The sequence below is a fragment of the Thalassophryne amazonica genome, unplaced genomic scaffold (genome assembly GCF_902500255.1).
Source record: "Thalassophryne amazonica unplaced genomic scaffold, fThaAma1.1, whole genome shotgun sequence".
Taxonomy (NCBI): Eukaryota; Metazoa; Chordata; class Actinopteri; order Batrachoidiformes; family Batrachoididae; genus Thalassophryne; species Thalassophryne amazonica.
This window is the reverse complement of record NW_022986232.1, coordinates 172466-194517: the sequence shown is the minus strand read 5'-3', so window position 1 is coordinate 194517 and position 22052 is coordinate 172466. Positions and strand designations below refer to the sequence as shown.

The following is a 22052-nucleotide window of genomic DNA, read 5'->3' as shown; positions in this document are numbered from 1 at the left end:
ATTTTAGGCCTATAGCATTGACATCAGGTGTGATGAAATGTTTCGAGAAATACATTGTGAGCAGGCTGAAAATAGATGTAGATGGCAAATTAGATCCATTTCAGTTTGCTTACAGACGAGGGCGATGCACAGATGATGCGATTTCCACCATCATGCATCTTGTTTTAAAACATCTCGATGATAAGTCATCATATGCCCGATTACTTTTTATTGACTTCAGCTCCGCCTTTAATACGCTTCAGCCATACTTACTAATTCAGAAACTTAAAGCGTTGGATGTCAACCCGTCACTTATACGGTGGTTTCACTCTGTCTTGACAAACAGAACACAGCAGGTTAAGGTCAATTCCAGCTTCTCCCAAATCAAAGACATCAGTACTGGAGCACCACAGGGATGTGTGAGCTCACCTCTCCTTTTTACTTTATATACTAATGAGTGTTCAGCCAAGCACCCTGGGAACTATATTTTTAAATATTCAGACGACTCAGCTCTTCTGTGCTTACTTCAACAGAATGATGATTTGAATATCTATCATTCAGAGGTGAGGCAGTTTGTTGAGTGGTGTGATTCCAGTTACCTTACTTTAAATGTTAAAAAGACAGAGGAAGTCATTTTTGACCCAAAGTTAGTTGGCAATCACAACCCTGTAATTATACACCAGCAACCAATCACACAGGTGCAATCGTACAAATATCTTGGTGTCTGTATAGACAGCTCCCTCACATGGAACACTCATGTTGACTGGTTATGTTCCCGCTTGAATCAACGACTCTATTTTCTACGGCGTTTGCGTTTTCATGGAGTCGACCAAAAAATGATGTTACTGTTTTATCAGGCAGTTCTGGAAAGCATTCTAAGATATGACATAACCACTTGGTTTGGGAACCTTCCTGTGTCCCTAAGATCAAAATTAAACTACCTTGTTCTTACAGCAATGAAAATCATTGGTTTGAAACAGTACAACAATCCTCAGTCAATTTTTGATCAGTGCGTGATGAAGCAAGCGGACAGAATTCTTTCTGATCCCTCTCATGTTCTGCACACGCAATGCGAGTTGCTACCATCGGGTCGGCGTTTCAGAGTCCCCCATTGCAGACTGAATAGATATAGGAACTCTTTTGTTCCTATATCAATCATAGCCCTTAACAAATATCATAATAAACACCGCTAACAATCAAGCACATTAGGAGGTTTTAGTATTTGTATGTCTTTTATTTATTTATTTTTATTCTTTATTTTTATTTATTGTTATGAACTGTTTGTCTTGTTCTGTATCTTTGTATGGGTCATGATTTTTGAGGAGTCCAAGACAAATTTCCCCATGGGGACATTAAAAGTATATATCTATCTATCTATCTATCTATTATAGGATGATTCTTTAACTATGGGCAATATTGGCCTTGTAAATGTAATTTCCACCACACCATTGCCTTACAATATAAAGCGCCTTGGGGCAACTGTTTGTTTTGATTTGGCGCTATATACATGTGCTCTGATGTCACTGTTTATCTCATAGAAAACTACCCAAACAATCTTTCATACAAACTGTTTAAAGGGACATTACAGTGTGTGGTGGAAATTACGGCAATAGTGTGGGACAACTACATTTTGTTAAAAAAAAAATCACCAACAGTTGTATGACACTGAATACCCCAATTATGTTTTGATTATTTTACTGATATTTTATTCAGAGATATTTAAAACATTAGAAAAACATTCTTTACCATTCATTTTTATCATTGAAGATCAAAAGTCTGGGTGTGGGACAAGCACAAAACGGCAATATTTCATATAATGATGCTGAAAAAAGGTGAAAAAGTCATCATAGACTACTAGAACAAATTTCTTAACACACTTCATTGTAAAGATAACTATAAAAGTGTGAAATATGCCCCTTTTTTCTGTTTTTCATACAATATGATCAAAGGACATAATAAGTGCCCGTAGTCTAAGAATCACCCTATAATGTGTATTTTGATCTCTTCGGTGGACCAGCCAGGCTTAAAACGACAGCAGTGAGCAATGTCATTGGTGCTTGTGCCCTCTGGTGGTATGAAGCTGTATAATCACGGAGGCACACAGACAAGTCTCCACACAGGTTCAAATTACAGATTTAACGCGGCAGGAGTGTAGCAAAGTCACATGTAAGAGCACATCCAATCGAGTGGCCCGATTTTCACAGACACGGAAACAGATTTTTTACGCATTTGTGGATCTGTTTACACACACACCAAAATATGCATTTGCGAATACTTTTGCTACAATAATGGCCCCATAATCAAACAAACGGAAGGCTGTGTGAGTTTGTTCCTCCATTATATTAAGACACTGTATAACAGTTCTGTGATGATGCAACGTCAACGTCGTGTTCATACTCCAGTCCAGTAGGTGGCGGTAACGAACCCATAAAGAACTGTTTCCTGTTGTGTTCCGAGGCTAAAGCTAGTTAGCTGGAGACGCTGGAAACTCTTGTGTGAACAGATCAAACTTCACTCTGTGATCCTCGAATATGTTTTTTGAAGAGCTCCAGAAGCACAAAGGTCGATAGTAAACCGGAAGAAGAAGAAAAGGCGAAGTTAGCGCGAAAAGGTAGAAGAGCTGAGAAGGTTGTTGAAACAGCAGCTAACTGCTGCTAATGAAGCCGAGATATTTGAGTTGGTAGAAACAACAGATCGAAGAGCAGCAAAGAAGAAACGAGTGGATTTAAAGAAGAGAAGAAACTAGTTTTCAAGCCTGAAGTTCGCTGATCCACAGCAGGTTTGTCCACTAAACTTTATTTCAGACCAACTCCACCACATCCAAATGATAGCTGCTAGTTTGTGTTGGAGTTCTGATTATAGACTGAACACCAAATATCAGCAGGAATAAATAAGACAAACTGTGACTTATCATGATAAATGAAGGACAGTTCAGCTTGGTGATGGACTGATGATGATTAATCGATAGATGCTATTGATTACAGTTTATCCTCATGTTATACACTCAAAGATGTAACATTTGCTCACAGTTAATAAATCTGAAGCTCATGAATCAACATCATGGTTTCGCTTAAACCAGTTAGAATCAGACTTAATTTATCCTGAAGCAAACTGCTGATGTTCCAACTTCACAGATAAACAGAGATACAAGTCGACATGAAGAACAGGAGACTGGATCAGAAAAATAACCATCATACATCTGGAAAGTATCCACACCACCACAAAACCTTTTCCATATTTTATGTTGTAGCCTTATTTTAAATTTGTCCCCCCCCAAAAAAAAAATAAATAAAATCGACACACAATATCCTATAATTATTTTTTACATTTTTGCAAATTTATTAATTATAATAAAATAGAAATTGCATGTACATAAGTATTCACACTCTTTGCTCAATACTTTGTTGTTTGTTGATGCACTTTTGGCAGCAATTCCAGCCTCAAGTCTTCTTGAATATGATGCCACAAACTTGGTGCACCTATCTTTGGGTAGTTTGGTCCATTCCTCTTTGCAGCACCTCTCAAGCTCCATCAGGTTGGATGGGGAGCGTCGGTGCACAGACATTTTCAGATTTCTCCAGAGATGTTCAGTTGGATTCAGGTCTGGGCTCTGGCTGGGCCACTCAAGGACATTCACAGAGTTGTCCTGAAGACACTCCTTTGATATCTTGGCTGTGTGTTTAGGGTCATTGTCCTGCTGAAAGATGAACCGTCGCCCCAGTCTGAGGTCAAGAGCGCTCTGGAGCAGGTTTTCATCCAGGATGTCTCTGTACATTGCTACATTCACCTTTCCCTCAATCCTGACTAGTCTCCCAGTTCCTGCTGCTGAAAAACATCCCCACAGCATGATGCTGCCACCACCATGCTTCACTGTAGGGATGGTGTCTGGTTCCCTCCAAACATGATGCCTGACATTCACATCAATTGGTTCAATCTTTGTCTCATCAGACCAGAGAATTTTGTTTCTCATGGTCTGACAGGCCTTCAGTCAATTTCAGTTTCAATTTATTCATTTTATATAGTGCCAGATCACAACAGAGTCGCCTCAATGCGCTTCACACAAAACAATTCAGAAAACCAAAAAAAAAATTAAAAGATTTTTAAAAAGCACAGTAAAAGTGTAAAAAAGTAAAAAGCATAGTAACATGTTGTCCATTCGACTGCTCCTGTTTTGTTCGGGGTTGCCACAGCGGATACAGCCAATTCCGCAGTGATGTTTTGGCACAAGTTTTACACTGGATGCCCTTCCTGATGCAACTCCAGTGTAACCTGGAAAAACACACACAGCCACTCGTGCTCCAAAGGGGTCTCCCATCCAAGTACTAACCAGGTCCTGCACTGCTTAGCTTCTGAGATCTGACGGGATCAGGCGAAAAAGCAGAGTAACATAATATGCCAATACTTTTCCTGTGAAAGCTGTCCGTTCAGAACCGTGTGGAAAAGTTTGGTTCTTTAAGACGAATTTGGACTCTTTCTGAAGTACGGACCTCTGATACTAATGCCGCATTGAAAGGCCAACCTTATGAACCATTCTGGCCTATTATTTTCTTTGTGCGTCCTCTGATTAGGACTATAGCCTGTTTGGTGGTGGCGGAACTATGAAGCAGGGTAGCTATCGTAGCGCATCCAACAGCGGGGCCACGCTAAAACAGCTGATTGCCACTGATCTTATTCTCAAAATGGCCTATCCAAAGAGACACCCCTCAGAGGAGGAGTGATGATATTAAAAAGTCTCTTATTTCTCAAATGTAGTGCACAAGATATATAGAGGTCTCCAAAGCAAAACAGTGATCAGCTGATTCTATGTTTATGAATAGATTCTGTCTGGGTCGGTAGTGGGTCGAGTCGGCAAAACCTGAATTTTCAGTTCGTGTGCAGTGTAAGCTTCAGTTTTTCTTCCTTGGACACCAAAACCACATTTTCACAAAACATCTTTCAAGGAATCAACACTGCAACAGGAAAAATAATCAAAGTCTCTGTCATTCTCGTTGCTCACGCAGTCAGTCATGATGCCTCCAGACTGCAGTTTACACCTCTTGACCTTTGACCTCATCAGACCCGGAAGTGAGCGAGACTGTTAAAAGGCTTATAGTGGGCAGGAAAGGTTATAGATCTATCCTGAAGCTACAAAGCTCTTGGTAAGTTATTCACGTCAAAGTGTAAGGTCCTGTGCTTCTTCAAATAATACATTATCTCTGAAGCACTAAGGGAGTGGTCATTATTAATTAGGGAGGGGGAAATAGGGGTTGGGGAAGGGGTGAATTTTAATTCACAGAATGCTGGGGTGGTGGGGGTTCAAATCTGGAGAACTTTTAGTTGAAAACTCTCCAGAAGATACCAGATAAAAGCTTTCCAAGTCCCCCAAATTTTTTGTTTAAGCATATTGTCTCAAACATCAAATTTTGAGCAGATGTAAGATGTAACATTGAGTTTGAGGGAGGGGGGCTGATTCGTGTGTGTGTGGGGGGTGGGAGACTTGTTTTTCAATGCACAGGATTTGGGGGGATGCATTTCAATTTGACGGTCTTGGCAAATTGTTCGACACAGTGGCAACACTTATTCATGGACAACCACCTGTAGTTCGCTCTCCTTTTACAGCACAAGATTTCCTGGATTACTTTGAGAAGAAAATAGAAGACATTGGGTTAAACATATCCCAGCATGCCTTAACCCAGCCACTATTAATTTAATTTAATTAGCTTATAATGCACCAAATCACAGCAAAAGCCATCTCAAGGCACCTTACATAAAACAAGTCACCATAAAATTGAATAAATAATTTAAAATGAATAAAAATTCAAATACTTAAATAAAAACAGAAGTAAAAGAATGAAACAAATAAAATAAAAACTATCCATAAGAAAGAGAATAAAATAGGTTTTGAGTCTTGACTTAAAAATGTCCACAGACTCAGACTGCCTCACGGTCGCAGGAAGACTGTTCCACAGGGTGGGTGCACGATACGAAAAGGCTCTTTGACCTGCTGACTTCTTCTTCACCCTGGGAACACAGAGAAGTCCCGCATCCTGCGACCGCAAAGCCCGGACCGGCACGTAAAGTTCCACCAGATCAGCCAGATAAGATGGCGCCAGTCCATGAACAACCCTATAAGTCAATAACAAAACCTTAAAATCTGCTCTCACAGAGACAGGGAGCCAGTGCAAAGATGCCAAAATGGGTGTGATATGTTCAGACCTTCTGCTACGTGTCAGAAGTCTGGCGGCAGCGTTCTGAACCAGCTGAAGACCCCAAATGCTGGACTGTGGTAACCCTGAAAATAGAACATTACAATAATCTAGTCTAGAAGAAACAAAAGCATGAATCAGGGTCTCAGCATCAGCCTTGGACAGGATGGGGCGGATCCTCGCTATATTTCTCAAATGGAAAAAAGCAGTCCTAGTAACATCCCTGATGTGGAGGTCAAAAGGCAACGTGGGATCAAAAATTACCCCAAGGTTCCTCATTTTGTCCGTATGATGTATGACACAGGAACCCAGGCTGAGCACCAGCTGGTCAAACTGATGCTGATGTCTCGCTGGACCAAGAACCATCATTTCAGTCTTATTAAAGTTTAAAAATAGGAAGTTACTAGACATCCAACTTCTCACTGATAGAAGACAGTCCTCCAGGGATTTTATGAGATTTCCCGCAGTTATCGGCATGTACAACTGAGTATCATCAGCGTAACAATGAAAGGCAATCTCAAAACTCTGCAGTATACGCCCAAGGGGTGCCACATACAGGTAGAAAAGCAAGGGGCCTAAAACAGATCCCTGTGGAACCCCAAATCTCATGTCAGCAAGGTCAGAGATAGTGCCATTATACAAGACACATTGAGAATGACTGGACAGATATGACGTCAACCAGGCAAGGGCACTTACAGTAATCCCAAAAAAATTCTCCAACCTATTGAGCAAAATATGATGATCCATGGTATCAAACGCAGCACTGAGATCTAACAACACCAAAACCATAGTGGTGTCTGAGTCCATTGCTCACAGAAGATCATTCACAACTTTAGTGAGCGCTGTCTCTGTGGAGTGATATTTCCTAAAGCAGACTGCAGCGGCTCAAAAAGATCATTCTCAGTGAGGTGGTCTATGAGCTGCCGTGAAACCACCTTTTCTAAAATTTTGGAACAGAATGATAGATTTGATATCGGCCTGTAATTTTTCAACACACTAGGGTCAAGATTAGATTTCTTAAGTAATGGTTTAATCACTGCTGATTTAAAACATTTCAGAACAGATCCAGAGGTTAATGACAGATTAATCATTTCCAGCACAGTCGGCCCAAGAGTGGGCCACAGGCCCTTAAACAGTTTTGTTGGTATGGGATCAAATAAACAGGTTGTGCTTTTTGTAGACGCCACGAGTTTCGTCAGCACGCCCAATGAAATACTATTAAATTCTGTCAATCTAGGTAACACCTCAATGGTAGCGCCCACCTCCATAGCAGGTCTTAATGGCTGGGCCGAGGCGTGCTGAGATATGCTTAACCTAATATCTTCTATTTTCTTCTCAAAATAATCCAAGAATCCTGTGCTGAAAAGGGAGAACGCCTAACAGGTGGCTGCCCGTGAATAAGAAATGCGACCGTGTCAAACAAAAACCTTGAGTTATGTTTGTTTTTACTGATCAAATCAGAGTAATAGGTCCGCTTTGTGGCCAGTAGTACATGCTTATAATCTAAAATAGCATCCTGCCACACAAGGCGGAACATCTCTAATTTGGAACAATGTCATTTCCGTTCCAAATCTCTAGCCTTCTGCCACTACACTAAAAAGTGGTGTCACAGCAGCTCGTGGACTATCTTACTGAGAATAATCTCTTTGAGCCACTGCAGTCTGCTTTAGGGATGGGACCGATCCGATCCCAGATCAGTATCTGGTTCCGATACTGATGTAATTCACTTACCGGAAAATACTGATCCAACCCGCGACATTTTCCGATACCGGAGAAGAGCCACTGTGAATCCTCTCAACTGCTGTTGTTTACTCTCTGCTTATTTACTGCTGAGCAGGAGGAGGAGGGAGGTTTTCTGAAGCCGGACTTTTTGAGAGAGCTCTCTTCCCCAGTCTTCTAGCTGTGGTTAGCGGCAAATTTCTGCTCGGCTCTTGAGTTCAAATTGTCTCTTCGTTGAGAACGGATTTTCCGAAATATTAACTGAATTGTTGCTGAAAGTGTGTGCTAAAAAGTTAGCTGCTTCTGTCCCGAGGCTGTGAAACTATGAAAAACAGCTCAGCGTGCAGCCAAGGAGGAGCTGAACAGAGATTCTGTCCACTGAAAGGGAAAAAGTCTCCATTACAATCCTGCACGAGCGTCGATGATGATATTTATTTTACAGTTGAAAGGCTTTGTGTTTATCAAAAGTTCTAAATTAAACAGCACTGAACAGCGAGAGAAGAAGAAAAAGAGAGAGACGGAGGGAGAGAGAAAGTGAGCGAGAGAGAGAAAGACAGAGGGAGACAGGGATTGAGAGAGAAAGCGAGAGAGAGCGAGAAAGAGAGAGCGATTCATCAAAACATTAACTCTCGGCTTTCATCTTAGATACACCTTCTGGCAAATTGTAGCTCAACGTTCAGGTCTCTTGTTGTCTTTTTGGCTGCTCCTATTTTGTTCAGAGTTGCCACAGCGGATACAGCCAGATCCGCATTGGTATTTGGCACAAGTTTTACGCTGGCTGCCCTTCCCGATGCAACTCCAGTTTTACCTGGAGAAACACACACAGCCCCTGGTGTTTGAAGAGGTCACCCATCCAAGTACTAACCAGGTCCCACACTGCTTAGCTTCTGAGATCTGATGGGATAAGGCTGACACAGCAAAATGGCTGCATATAAAATAAACAATAATATAATAATATTCAAGCAAACAGAGCTCTGGTATCGGATCGGAAAAGTATCGGTATCGGCAGATATACAAATTCAGGTATCGGGATCGGATCGGAAGTGAAAACTTGTGGATCGATGCAGGCCTAGTCTGCTTTTAGAAAATATCATTCCACAGAGACGACTCTCACTAAAGTGGTTGTCAGAGTTGAAATCTGTAAAAGAGCAACTCAGTTAGCTAACACAAAGAATGATCATGCAGGAGACTGAATGTCATTTCCTGATCAGGAGAGAGAGCGAACGAGCATGACCCCTCACCACAAACCGTCCGCGTCCGCTCTGAAGGGTCTGCCCACTCTGCTCCTGGATTTATTTGAAGCAAGTTGGACACAGACATATTACAATACAACATTCAAAAGCACAGCCGTGTTTCTTCAGTCAGTTGATATTTGTATCACTTTGCACCTGAAGGTGCCTTGTGGTCTCCTCAGACAGATAGTAATTGTTCTTCAAATTGAAACATTACAGTGCCAGTCTTGAACTAGTGTACAGGTTGTGTTGTTCTCTGCTCAAGGCCGACTCGTTAATTAAAATGTACATCTGTGCTCAGCAAAAACATAGCTCTAGCAAAACAGTCTGCACATTCAGTAAGCCAAAGATCAAATGTTACTTTCTCGTGGGAGCAGTCTTAATGATTACTTGAACAGTTCAGTGTATATGACTGCTTTGACAGTGAGTGATTTTAGAAGAATAATGGTGCATGAACTCTTACACATGCATATATGTATATATGGAAAATAGAGAACAGAATCAAAAACAAGATCAAAGGCAGTTCATCAAAGTAAAGGCATTAATATTTGATAATAATATTGATGATATATAGAAAACCCTGTCATTATTCCCCCCTGTTTATCGAATGTTAATGTCTACATTCTCAACATCATCACTGTAGAAACATCAATAATCTTACAGTGTTCCTAACCATCATTTTGCCCCGTCTGGATGGGGTGACATAATTCAGCACCCGATAGCAGTAGCGCAATATAGTCACGGTCTAGCAATAAGAAATCAGCTGTGGTGGAAATCATCCGTTGAGCCATTGATCAAGCACAACACTTAGTAAGCTAGTTACCCCAGTACTTTCAATAGTAAGAATTTAAATGAAGCACATTCATCATGCAACACAATTCAACATTTTCCATCAGATACATATCCGTCAAACACCATTTCTTTGTATAAATATTTAAACTGATTGATATTTGGATATCGTTGGAGTTTCTCAGGTAGCTTATTCCATTTTCTTTTTTTTCCACAAATAGACACACAGAAGCATTTCCTGGTCGTCCTTGCGCCCTCTATTTTAAAATGATACGAACCCCTTAAATGCTATATTCCTTCTCCTTGCATAAAATATCCTTGAATTCTAAGAGGTACTCGCTTATTTTTTTTATTTTTATTTTTATTTTTACTTTATACATCAGTTGAACAGTCTTAAATGAAATCATGTCATGGAGTTGTAAAATCTTTGATGTAATAAACAGTGGATTGGTATGATCCCGATAACCTGCATTATGAATCATTCTTACTGCTCTTTTTTGAAGGTTGAATAATGGTTGTACTGTAGTTTTGTAGATACTGCCCCGTACTTCAGCACCATAAGTCGAGTAAGGTGCAATCAATGTGCAGTACAGAGTATGTAGTGATTTACCATCAAGAATGTGCTTTGCTCTGCTTAATATTGTCATACTTTTTGATGCTTTCTTTTGACTATTTTCAATAAGAAAGTAGTAATGATCCAGCCCTAACTATAAGCTTTAGCAAAAAGGAAAGTTTTAAGCCTAATCTTAAGAGTAGAGAGGGTGTCTGTCTCCCTGATCTGAATTGGGAGCTGGTTCCACAGGAGAGGAGCCTGAAAGCTGAAGGCTCTGCCTCCCATTCTACTCTTACAAACCCTAGGAACTACAAGTAAGCCTGCAGTCTGAGAGCAAAGCGCTGTATTGGGTGATATGGTACTATGAGGTCCCTAAGATAAGATGGGACCTGATTATTTAAAACCTTATAAGTAAGAAGAATAATTTTAAATTCTGTTCTAGAATTAACAGGAAGCCAATGAAGAGAGGCCATTATGGGTGAGATATGCTCTCTCCTTCTAGTCCCCGTCAGTACTCTAGCTGCTGATTTAATGCTTCGATCTTAAATATGATCAATCTATCTTTGTTAGTTGGCTATGTACCACAGGCTTTTAAGGTGGCAGTAATTAAACCATTACTTAAAAAGCCATCACTTGACCCAGCTATCTTAGCTAATTATAGGCCAATCTCCAACCTTCCTTTTCTCTCAAAAATTCTTGAAAGGGTAGTTGTAAAACAGCTAACTGATCATCTGCAGAGGAATGGTCTATATGACGAGTTTCACTCAGGTTTTAGAATTCATCATAGTACAGAAACAGCATTAGTGAAGGTTACAAATGATCTTCTTATGGCCTTGGACAGTGGACTCATCTCTGTGCTTGTTAGACCTCAGTGCTGCTTTTGATACTGTTGACCATAAAATTTTATTACAGAGATTAGAGCATGCCATAGGTATTAAAGGCACTGCGCTGCGGTGGTTTGAATCATATTTGTCTAATAGATTACAATTTGTTCATGTAAATGGGGAATCTTCTTCACAGACTAAAGTTAATTATGGAGTTCCACAAGGTTCTGTGCTAGGACCAGTTTTATTCACTTTATACATGCTTCCCTTAGGCAGTATTATTAGACGGTATTGCTTAAATTTTCATTGTTACGCAGATGATACCCAGCTTTATCTATCCATGAAGCCAGAGGACACACACCAATTAGCTAAACTGCAGGATTGTCTTACAGACATAAAGACATGGATGACCTCTAATTTCCTGCTTTTAAACTTAGATAAAACTGAAGTTATTGTACTTGGCCCCACAAATCTTAGAAACATGGTGTCTAACCAGATCCTTACTCTGGATGGCATTACCCTGACCTCTAGTAATACTGTGAGAAATCTTGGAGTCATTTTTGATCAGGATATGTCATTCAAAGCGCATATTAAACAAATATGTAGGACTGCTTTTTTGCATTTACACAATATCTCTAAAATCAGAAAGGTCTTGTCTCAGAGTGATGCTGAAAAACTAATTCATGCATTTATTTCCTCTAGGCTGGACTATTGTAATTCATTATTATCAGGTTCTCCTAAAAGTTCCCTAAAAAGCCTTCAGTTAATTCAAAATGCTGCAGCTAGAGTACTGACGGGGACCAGAAGGAGAGAGCATATCTCACCCATATTGGCCTCTCTTCATTGGCTTCCTGTTAATTCTAGAATAGAATTTAAAATTCTTCTTCTTACTTATAAGGTTTGGAATAATCAGGTCCCATCTTATCTTAGGGACCTCGTAGTACCATATCACCCCAATAGAGCGCTTCGCTCTCAGACTGCAGGCTTACTTGTAGGTCCTAGGGTTTGTAAGAGTAGAATGGGAGGCAGAGCCTTCAGCTTTCAGGCTCCTCTCCTGTGGAACCAGCTCCCAATTCAGATCAGGGAGACAGACACCCTCTCTACTTTTAAGATTAGGCTTAAAACTTTCCTTTTTGCTAAAGCTTATAGTTAGGGCTGGATCAGGTGACCCTGAACCATCGCTTAGTTATGCTGCTATAGACGTAGACTGCTGGGGGGTTCCCATGATGCACTGTTTCTTTCTCTTTTTGCTCTGTATGCACCACTCTGCATTTAATCATTAGTGATCGATCTCTGCTCCCCTCCACAGCATGTCTTTTTCCTGGTTCTCTCCCTCAGCCCCAACCAGTCCCAGCAGAAGACTGCCCCTCCCTGAGCCTGGTTCTGCTGGAGGTTTCTTCCTGTTAAAAGGGAGTTTTTCCTTCCCACTGTAGCCAAGTGCTTGCTCACAGGGGGTCGTTTTGACCGTTGGGGTTTTACATAATTATTGTATGGCCTTGCCTTACAATATAAAGCGCCTTGGGGCAACTGTTTGTTGTGATTTGGTGCTATATAAAAAAAAAATTGATTGATTGATTTTGAATTAACTGAAGGCTTTTCAGGGAACTTTTAGGACAACCTGATAATAATGAATTACAATAGTCCAGCCTAGAGGAAATAAATGCATGAATTAGTTTTTCAGCATCATTCTGAGACAAGACCTTTCAAATTTTAGAGATATTGCGCAAATGCAAAAAAGCAGTCCTACATATTTGTTTAATATGCGCATTGAAGGACATATCCTGATCAAAAATGACTCCAAGATTTCTCACAGTATTACTAGAGGTCAGGGTAATGCCATCCAGAGTAAGGATCTGGTTAGACACCATGTTTCTAAGATTTGTGGGGCCAAGTACAATAACTTCAGTTTTATCTGAATTTACAAGCAGGAAATTAGAGGTCATCCATGTCTTTATGTCTGTAAGACAATCCTGCAGTTTAACTAATTGGTGTGTGTCCTCCGGCTTCATGGATAGATAAAGTTGGGTATCATCTGGTAACAATGAAAATTTAAGCAATGCTTTCTAATAATACTGCCTAAGGGAAGCATGTATAAAGTGAATAAAATTGGTCCTAGCACAGAACCTTGTGGAACTCCATAATTAACCTTAGTCTGCGAAGAAGACCCCATTTACATGAACAAATTGTAATCTATTAGACAAATATGATTGAAACCACCGCAGCGCAGTGCCTTTAATACCTATGGCATGCTCTAATCTCTGTAATAAAATTTTATGGTCAACAGTATCAAAAGCAGCACTGAGGTCTAACAGAACAAGCACAGAGATGAGTCCACTGTCTGAGGCCATCGGTTAGCTGTTTTACAACTACCCTTTCAAGAATTTTTGAGAGAAAAGGAAGGTTGGAGATTGACCTATAATTAGCTAAGATAGCTGGGTCAAGTGATGGCTTTTTAAGTAATGGTTTAATTACTGCCACCTTAAAAGCCTGTGGTACATAGCCAACTAATAAAGATAGATTGATCATATTTAAGATCGAAGCATTAATTAATGGTAGGGCTTCCTTGAGCAGCCTGGTAGGAATGGGGTCTAATAGACATGTTGATGGTTTGGAGGAAGTAACTAATGAAAATAACTCCGACAGAACAATCGGAGAGAAAGAGTCTAACCAAATACCAGCATTACTGAAAGCAGCTAAAGATAACGATATGTCTTTGGGATTGTTATGAGAATTTTTTTCTCTAATAGTTAAAATTTTATTAGCAAAGAAAGTCATGAAGTCATTACTACAACCCCTGGCAAAAATGATGGAATCACCGGCCTCAGAGGATGTTCATTCAGTTGTTTAATTTTGTAGAAAAAAAGCAGATCACAGACATGACACAAAACTAAAGTCATTTCAAATGGCAACTTTCTGGCTTTAAGAAACACTATAAGAAATCAAGAAAAAAAGATTGTGGCAGTCAGTAACGGTTACTTTTTTAGACCAAGCAGAGGAAAAAAAATGGAATCACTCAATTCTGAGGTAAAAATTATGGAATCACCCTGTAAATTTTCATCCCCCAAACTAACACCTGCATCAAATCAGATCTGCTCATTGACATTGACCCTATGTGTCTTTTTGCAAGGAATGTTTTTGCAGTTTTTGCTCTATGGCAAGATGCATTATCATCTTGAAAAATGATTTCATCATCCCCAAACATCCTTTCAATTGTCCAAAATATCAACATAAACTTGTGCATTTATTGATGATGTAATGACAGCCATCTCCCCAGTGCCTTTACCTGACATGCAGCCCCATATCATCAATGACTGTTGAAATTTACATGTTCTCTTCAGGCAGTCATCTTTATAAATCTCATTGGAACAGCACCAAACAAAAGTTCCAGCATCATCACCTTGCCCAATGCAGATTCGAGATTCATCACTGAATATGACTTTCATCCAGTCATCCACAGTCCACGATTGCTTTTCCTTAGCCCATTGTAACCTTGTTTTTTTTTGTTTCGGTGTTAATGATGCCTTTCGTTTAGCTTTTCTGTATGTAAATCCCATTTCCTTTAGGCGGTTTCTTACAGTTCGGTCACAGACGTTGACTCCAGTTTCCTCCCATTCGTTCCTCATTTGTTTTGTTGTACATTTTTCGATTTTTGAGACATATTGCTTTAAGTTTGCTGTCTTGACGCTTTGATGTCTTCCTTGGTCTACCAGTATGTTTGCCTTTAACAACCTTCCCATGTTGTTTGTATTTGGTCCAGAGTTTAGACACAGCTGACTGTGAACAACCAACATCTTTTGCAACATTGCGTGATGATTTACCCTCTTTTAAGAGTTTGATAATCCTCTCCTTTGTTTCAGTTGACATCTCTCGTGTTGGAGCCATGATTCATGTCAGTCCACTTGGTGCAACAGCTCTCCAAGGTGTGATCACTCCATTTTAGATGCAGACTAACGAGCAGATCTGATTTGATGCAGGTGTTAGTTTTGGGGATGAAAATTTACAGGGTGATTCCATAATTTTTTCCTCAGAATTGAGTGATTCCATATTTTTTTCCTCTGCTTGGTCTAAAAAAGTAACCGTTACTGACTGCCACAATCTTTTTTCTTGATTTCTTATAGTGTTTCTTAAAGCCAGAAAGTTGCCATTTGAAATGACTTTAGTTTTGTGTCATGTCTGTGATCTGCTTTTTTTCTACAAAATTAAACAACTGAATGAACATCCTCCGAGGCTGGTGATTCCATAATTTTTGCCAGGGGTTGTAGTTAAAGTTAAAGGAATACTCGGCTCAATAGAGCTCTGACTCTTTGTCAGCCTGCTTTAAGCTGCGAGTTTGTGAGTTATAATGTGAACGCTCATGAGCAGGCTTTCATAACGCATTGATGACCAGTGAAGTGCTTATTAATTATTATTTGATGTATGCAGATTAAGTTAGGCCTTAAAGGATAGAGATTGTTTTTCACATGATTATTGTCCATCCTGAACCATAGTTATTCCTCCGAACCAAACATTGTTTATGTTTCTGATTCTGTCATTATTTCTCTTTATTATTGGTGTTTAAGCATTGATTAATCCAACAGATCTATTCTGGGATAAATTGCTAAAAGATACTTCAGTTCACTTTCAATGATCCTGTATGTTTAATGTTCTGTGCAATCAAAACTGTTTTGACATGACACCTCTTAATGGGTGTTCCCCCACCCCTTGGAACCCCTGCCCAGTATGGAAGCCTGCGAGCCCATGACGGGTAAGATCCCATCTTAAACCCTGGGACAACCTAAGGCAGGCCCAGTCACGATTACTACTACTTAATAATAATGTTAGAAAAATGTTTTATTTTTTTGTGTCGATCTGTATTCTGTAAAGTCATGACTTCAATTTTACTGCGTGAATGCTCTGTCATGATAAATATTGCAACATTCATTTAGCGATTCAATTAGACATCTCATAAGTCTCAATGTGTCACTTTTTAATTAGTCTCGACTTTTTTTTCCTGCACATCAGGTTTTCCATCCTGAGATTTCCTGTAAGAGCAAATTCTTAGACTGGAAATGCTTTTTCACTCAATTTGATGGGTCACATAACAGTTGCTATATTCTGCTACGAATATAAGAAGATACACGAATGAGATGAATTTCTCTGATATATTCTATATTGCTTTCAGATCCCGTGGAGTGGAGTGCACACGATCGGAGTTAACAAACACTTAAGTACCAACATAAGTGTCTGGTGTCGTTCCAAGCAGTTATCCCCACCAAGAATTGCATCCCCATTTGAGCGCTGCGTAATCGTGGCGCCGCAGGTGGTTTAAGAGCCGTCTTTAATATTAATATCTTTTAATATGATGCGAGCGTGCAAAGCTCTTAGTTTCACTCCTGATTATTTAGATAGATAGATAGATAGATATGAACTTTATTGTCAGATCGTAGATCTGAAATTTTTTTCGCCTGTTCAGCAGCTCCGTATAACACAAGGACAATACACATCATACATTAAAACAATTACATCACACAAAGAAAACAATAAACAATCATCCATTTGCCTTCACACTCTGACTCTATGAACTAAGCTCCTCATTTAGTTTCAAGATAGACTGATGTATATATGCGTTCTTAAGCCTGACTTTGTTATAGTGGCACACAGTAGCGTCGCCCTGATGGTAAGAGCACATATTCAGAGTTTAGAACATGGCTGGGGTCAGAGGCGATGTTCTTTGCTAACCACATCATGTTGTTGTGATATGCAGCTTCATACTGACCATCCAGAGACTGTCCCACTATCTTAGAGCAGATTTTAAGCAGTTGTCTAAGCCCAGATTTAGCAGTGACGGACAGACACACAGCGTTACAATACTGCAGAACACTGAGGATGATGGAAGTGAAAAACAGCAACAGCATCTGATGAGACGCCCCAAAAGACCGCAGGCGACCAAGGAAATAGATTTACCATTTTTAACTGCACAATGGAATGAATTAAGGATCAGAGTGTCGCGCCAGACATAATGTGTTTATAAATGTTTCTGTGCGACAAACTGATGGTATTATTTTCAATCTTGATAAAGATAGTGACTTCAGTGGTCATTATAGTATGAACAAAATTCAGAACTCCAGGTGAACTCTTCACAACATCTGGACTGGGACTAACAAATTAATTCAAGTCAATAATGTAAACAGTCTGATCCTCTTCTGTATTTGTTTTGACAAATAGTGGCTGTACAAATGTGGGACTGAGTTTGAATAAATGTAATAGCACGAAAAAAAAATGCAGATTTATGGTGAAACTTACTTAAAAACATTGATCATGTCTACATTGATTTCTGTTGATGTCTGGTTGTTAAACATTAACCAAGATGGCGGCGCTCTGGCAACAGCCAGTAAATGGGCAGATCGCCGCAGTCCTCCATCTACTGAGTAAATGGGAATTGATGGTTAGATCTCAGTGCCACCTTTGATACCGTGGATCATCATATTCTACTCAATAGGCTGGAGAATCATTTTGGGATTACTGGGAGTGCCCTTGGATGGTTGATGTCATACCTGACCAGTCCTTCTCACTGTGTTTTGTACAGTAACACTACCTCTAACCTTAATGGCATTAAAATGTGGGGTTCCACAGGGGTCCATCTTAGGCCCCCTGCCTTTCTTCCTTTATTTAACACAACTTGGGCACATATTGTGGAGTTTTGAGATTACCTTTCATTGCTGTGCTGATGATAATCAGTTATACATGCTGTTAACTGCTGGTAATCTCATCCACATAAAATGAAGCAGTCTTCTGTGATTCCAGAAGTGTTTTCAACATCCAAGGTTTGACAGAAAATGATTAATCCGCTACAAAATAATCATTTTATATACAGTGTCTGGCGCACAAAGCAGGTGGGATTGTAGTGCGTGAGAGGGCTGTGCCTGTCAAAAATAGCCTCTCAGGTCCTCATAGCTGCCAGGCAGAGGTGGGACGAAGTCACCAGCAAGTCAATTTCAAGTCATGAATTAGAAAGTCACAAGTCTGAAGTCAAGTCTCAAGTCATAATGACCACCAGTTGTTTGCAAGCTGACTTGAGACTTGCCGATTCATGACTTGAGAATGACTTGACAGTGACTTCGTCCCACCTCTGCTGCCAGGTGCTCGGATAATGGGCTATTAACAGCCTCGTCCCTACCAAACACGCCTCTATAATCCTTGTTAGTTGTCGTAGTAACTTGTATACAAACTGCCCAACGGTGTTGTTGCTAAATTTTGAACATCTTGAAATTAGTGCCATGCTCAGAGGTGAGCCTCGTTAACCGGATATACTTCCTCTAATAAGAGCCTAATAGAGCCACCATTCTCCCATGATAGTTATTAGATATTATTCATCCTTCATTATTTGGTGGGACCGGAGCTTTAGCAACAACAGTGTGGGGCCGTTTGTGTACAGGTTACTGTGAGAACTAACGAGGATTATAGAGGCATGTGTGTGGTGAGGACGATGTGCTAAAAGCGCCTGGCAGCTACGAGGACATGAGAGGCTTTTTGGCTCAGCCCTCTTGCCCATAATTCGACTTGCTTTGTGCGCCAGATGCTGTATATATTATAATTATTTTTACAGCAGATTAATCATTTTCTGTCAGAGCATGGATGCAGAAAACACCTCTAAATGCTGGAATCACAGAAGACCGTTTCATCTGGACCCTTTTTTCCTCTCTCCTCCATGAGGAATGTATTTTGTAACAGCTTAAAGGTAACCATTTGTAATGTTTTAATAGCTTGGTAAAACAGTTGCATGTTCATTCCTAGCTGTAAAAGTATGTTTATGATAGATTTAACATCTTGTTAATGGATCAGATGAGGCGCACTCAGTGCGCGCTGACGCAGTGACTTGACTGGCACACAAGATGAGCATTTACACAAAACGTCAGCTTGCAAAAGAGTGATTTTGCAGTCAATAATGGACAAACACAAAGTTAAAAGTTGGATCACGGTGTCAAAGTGGTTTAAAGCCACAGAAGAAATAACACGATTGAAGCCGCGATGGTAAAGAAGCCAGCAAGAAGGAGCGCAGAGCTGTCCGGGAACGTAGAACGAGAGCATGCAAAAGAGTGATTTTGCAGACACAACACAAATTTAAAAGCCAGTGAAGAAATAAAGAAATCATTTTGGGGGGGGGGGTTGATCCACACAGTTGCGGCAGCAGGTGTAGATAATTAAAGCGGCCACCATATTGTGGTGTCTTTTTTTTTTTTGTTTTTTGTTTTTGGTTACAGAGGGCTGGTCGAGACCCATTATCTGACTGTCTCACGGCTACAAGGACTAGCATGTCTCCTGAAACAGGGCAGGTTCCACTCTGAGAAAGTCCTTGTAGCATTTGTAGCGCATGGTCTTGCTTTGTCATAATTAAATAAATACACTAATACTTTCTCAACAAAAACCTGAGGTTTTGAACTGAGGACAGACACTGTTGTGTTTTCACACCTAACTGGAAAATTCCTAATTCCATCTGTAGATAAGCTTTGGAGACACTTACGTGGGCTTCCACTCTGTCCCATCATCACAACAGAACTGTGACTCAGCTTCAAAGGAGCCCTTGCTTGTTTATCAGTTAAATTCCGGTCACTGTGAATTACATGACATTATAATTGCTTCACTTTAGTAACTGAATTTCCCCAGGCCAGGAGAATCCACCTTTTATGGCCTCATGCCAAGGCCAGCAACTCTCCAGAGGTGGAAAAAGAACTCTTCCATGATAAGACATGGCCATAAACTTTGAGCCTTGACAACCAGCTATTACTTCTAAGTGAAGAAAAAGGAGACCTTTGTTTAAATAGGAATGCAAGAGAACAGTATTTTATTTTATGCATATATAAAATTCTAATGTTTGTGTTGATTATCCAAACAAAATGCTTTGCATATAATCACTTCATTTAAATGACGTGTTCTTTGTAACTGCTGCTGTTTAAAGGTGATGTTTTTTTCTGACTTATCCATGTTTTGATAATGGAATATTCTATTAACCAAATGTATGTGTAGGATGTGTTTAAGCCTTTAATAAGTTTGCTCAATTTGTCTGCCTCTCTAGCATGTGATGTTTTCTGTGAAGTTACTCATCCACGTAGGCGGGGTTTAATGGCGTAAGCCCCCTTTAAAAGTTTCAGAAAGGAGCCCTTCTGCTCTGAAGCTCTCTTCTCTCTTTATCTCTCTTAAATGCTTATATTTATTTTTTGGGGTCAACAAGGCCCCCATGCTAGCCTAGCTAAGCTACCATGTGGCTTCATTCGTTATTTCATTCTTTGATTACTTTTAACAAATTAATAGCCTGACATTTTTAAGGTTCATCAAGTGACTTTCCTTTTCTGTACTTTACAACACTGCTCTTAAAGTTTTAACTTTATTTTCTAAATTTACAAAGACTTTTAATCTGGCTCCAACAAACTTTTTAAAAGCTACTGGAACCCATTTTCAACAAACGCCTTCCACCTCTGGGGTCAAGCAAACTAATGACGGACCTGACTATAAAACATCAGCCATCCTGTCAGTTAAACCAGACGACACTAAAGCCTTGGGATTGCCAGGAAGACCGCTGGTTTAAACCCTGACCCAAGTGAGCTCACACTGCAAAGAGCCTAACACATCGACGGACGGACGGTTCATCCGAACTGTCTCTTCAACGGGTCAGCTAAGTGACCCAGTTAAAGGTTCCAGAAAAAGGATTTTGTTGTCAAGGGATGCACAGTGGCTTCTTTTTAAACATATTCATATATTTGTTTAATAAATTTCTTAATAAATAATTGGCTTCAAATTGTATCACTAAATTCAAATCAGATTTATTTACTTAAACGCTTTAAGCTTTATCTCACTACTTTCTTTCAACGTCTCATGAGTAAGTAAATTGTGTCCATAAATGAACTTATTTAATCACTGTCCACTCAAAATGCCAGTAAACTATTCATTTCTTGTACCGTATTTTCAGCACCATAAGGCGCACCTAAAAGCCTTAAATTTTCACCAAAATCGGCCGTGCGCCCTATAATCCGGTGCGCCTTATGTGCACACTGAATTCCAAAATCTGTAAAAACGACCGACGTTGTCTTTGACCGTCGGAATATCGGACCATTTCCCGCTGACACAGGGACATAATACGTAAAGTACGTATGCTGGCAGCGTAGAGTACGTACCCTGGCAGCGATAAACCAATCAGAGAACATTACATAATACGTAAAGTACGTACGCTGGTAGCGTAGAGTATGTACGCTGCCAGCGATAAACCAATCAGAAAAGAGTCCGTGGTACGTACACTTACCTCCGCCACTCCTCTGGTAGTTACCGTATACTACAGGTATCCTGCAAAACAACATTTGTTTGTCTAAGGACCCCGGAAGATGGCGCCAGTGAAGAGACATGCTTACGAGGCACAATTCAAACTGCAGACTATCAGTTACGCGGTTGTTCATGGGAATAGAGCAGCTGCGAGAGGAAACAAGAAAATGAACTGCGCCAAGTTAAAAAGACCAAACGGAGTTTCCGCGGAAACAAAGTTGGCCACAGCTAGAAGACCAACTCGAACAATGGGTCATTGAACAAAGAACAGCCAGGAGAAGCGTCTCTTCAGTCACCATTCGGCTGAAGGCAAAAACGATAGCGATGATGTGCGGGAACCTGGCGTGTTTGATGGCGAAATTACCCAGCTGTTCAATTCAGACACAGAAGATGAGGACTTCGATGGATTTGTGTCAGAACCATAATAAAAAACAATGTGAGTACCATATTGTTGAATACTGGTAGTTCCGTGACCTTTTTT

At 40.1% G+C, this 22052-nt stretch overlaps 1 long non-coding RNA gene across 1 annotated transcript; it reads right to left on the bottom strand.

The window, feature by feature from the left end:
- Nucleotides 1-747: 747 nt before the first annotated feature.
- On the bottom strand, nt 748-18664 carry LOC117505624. The gene is made up of 3 exons (XR_004559177.1): nt 18445-18664; nt 18356-18365; nt 748-757 (listed from the first exon to the last, which is right to left on the bottom strand). It is a non-coding gene; the product is annotated as an uncharacterized LOC117505624 (long non-coding RNA).
- Nucleotides 18665-22052: the final 3388 nt, after the last annotated feature.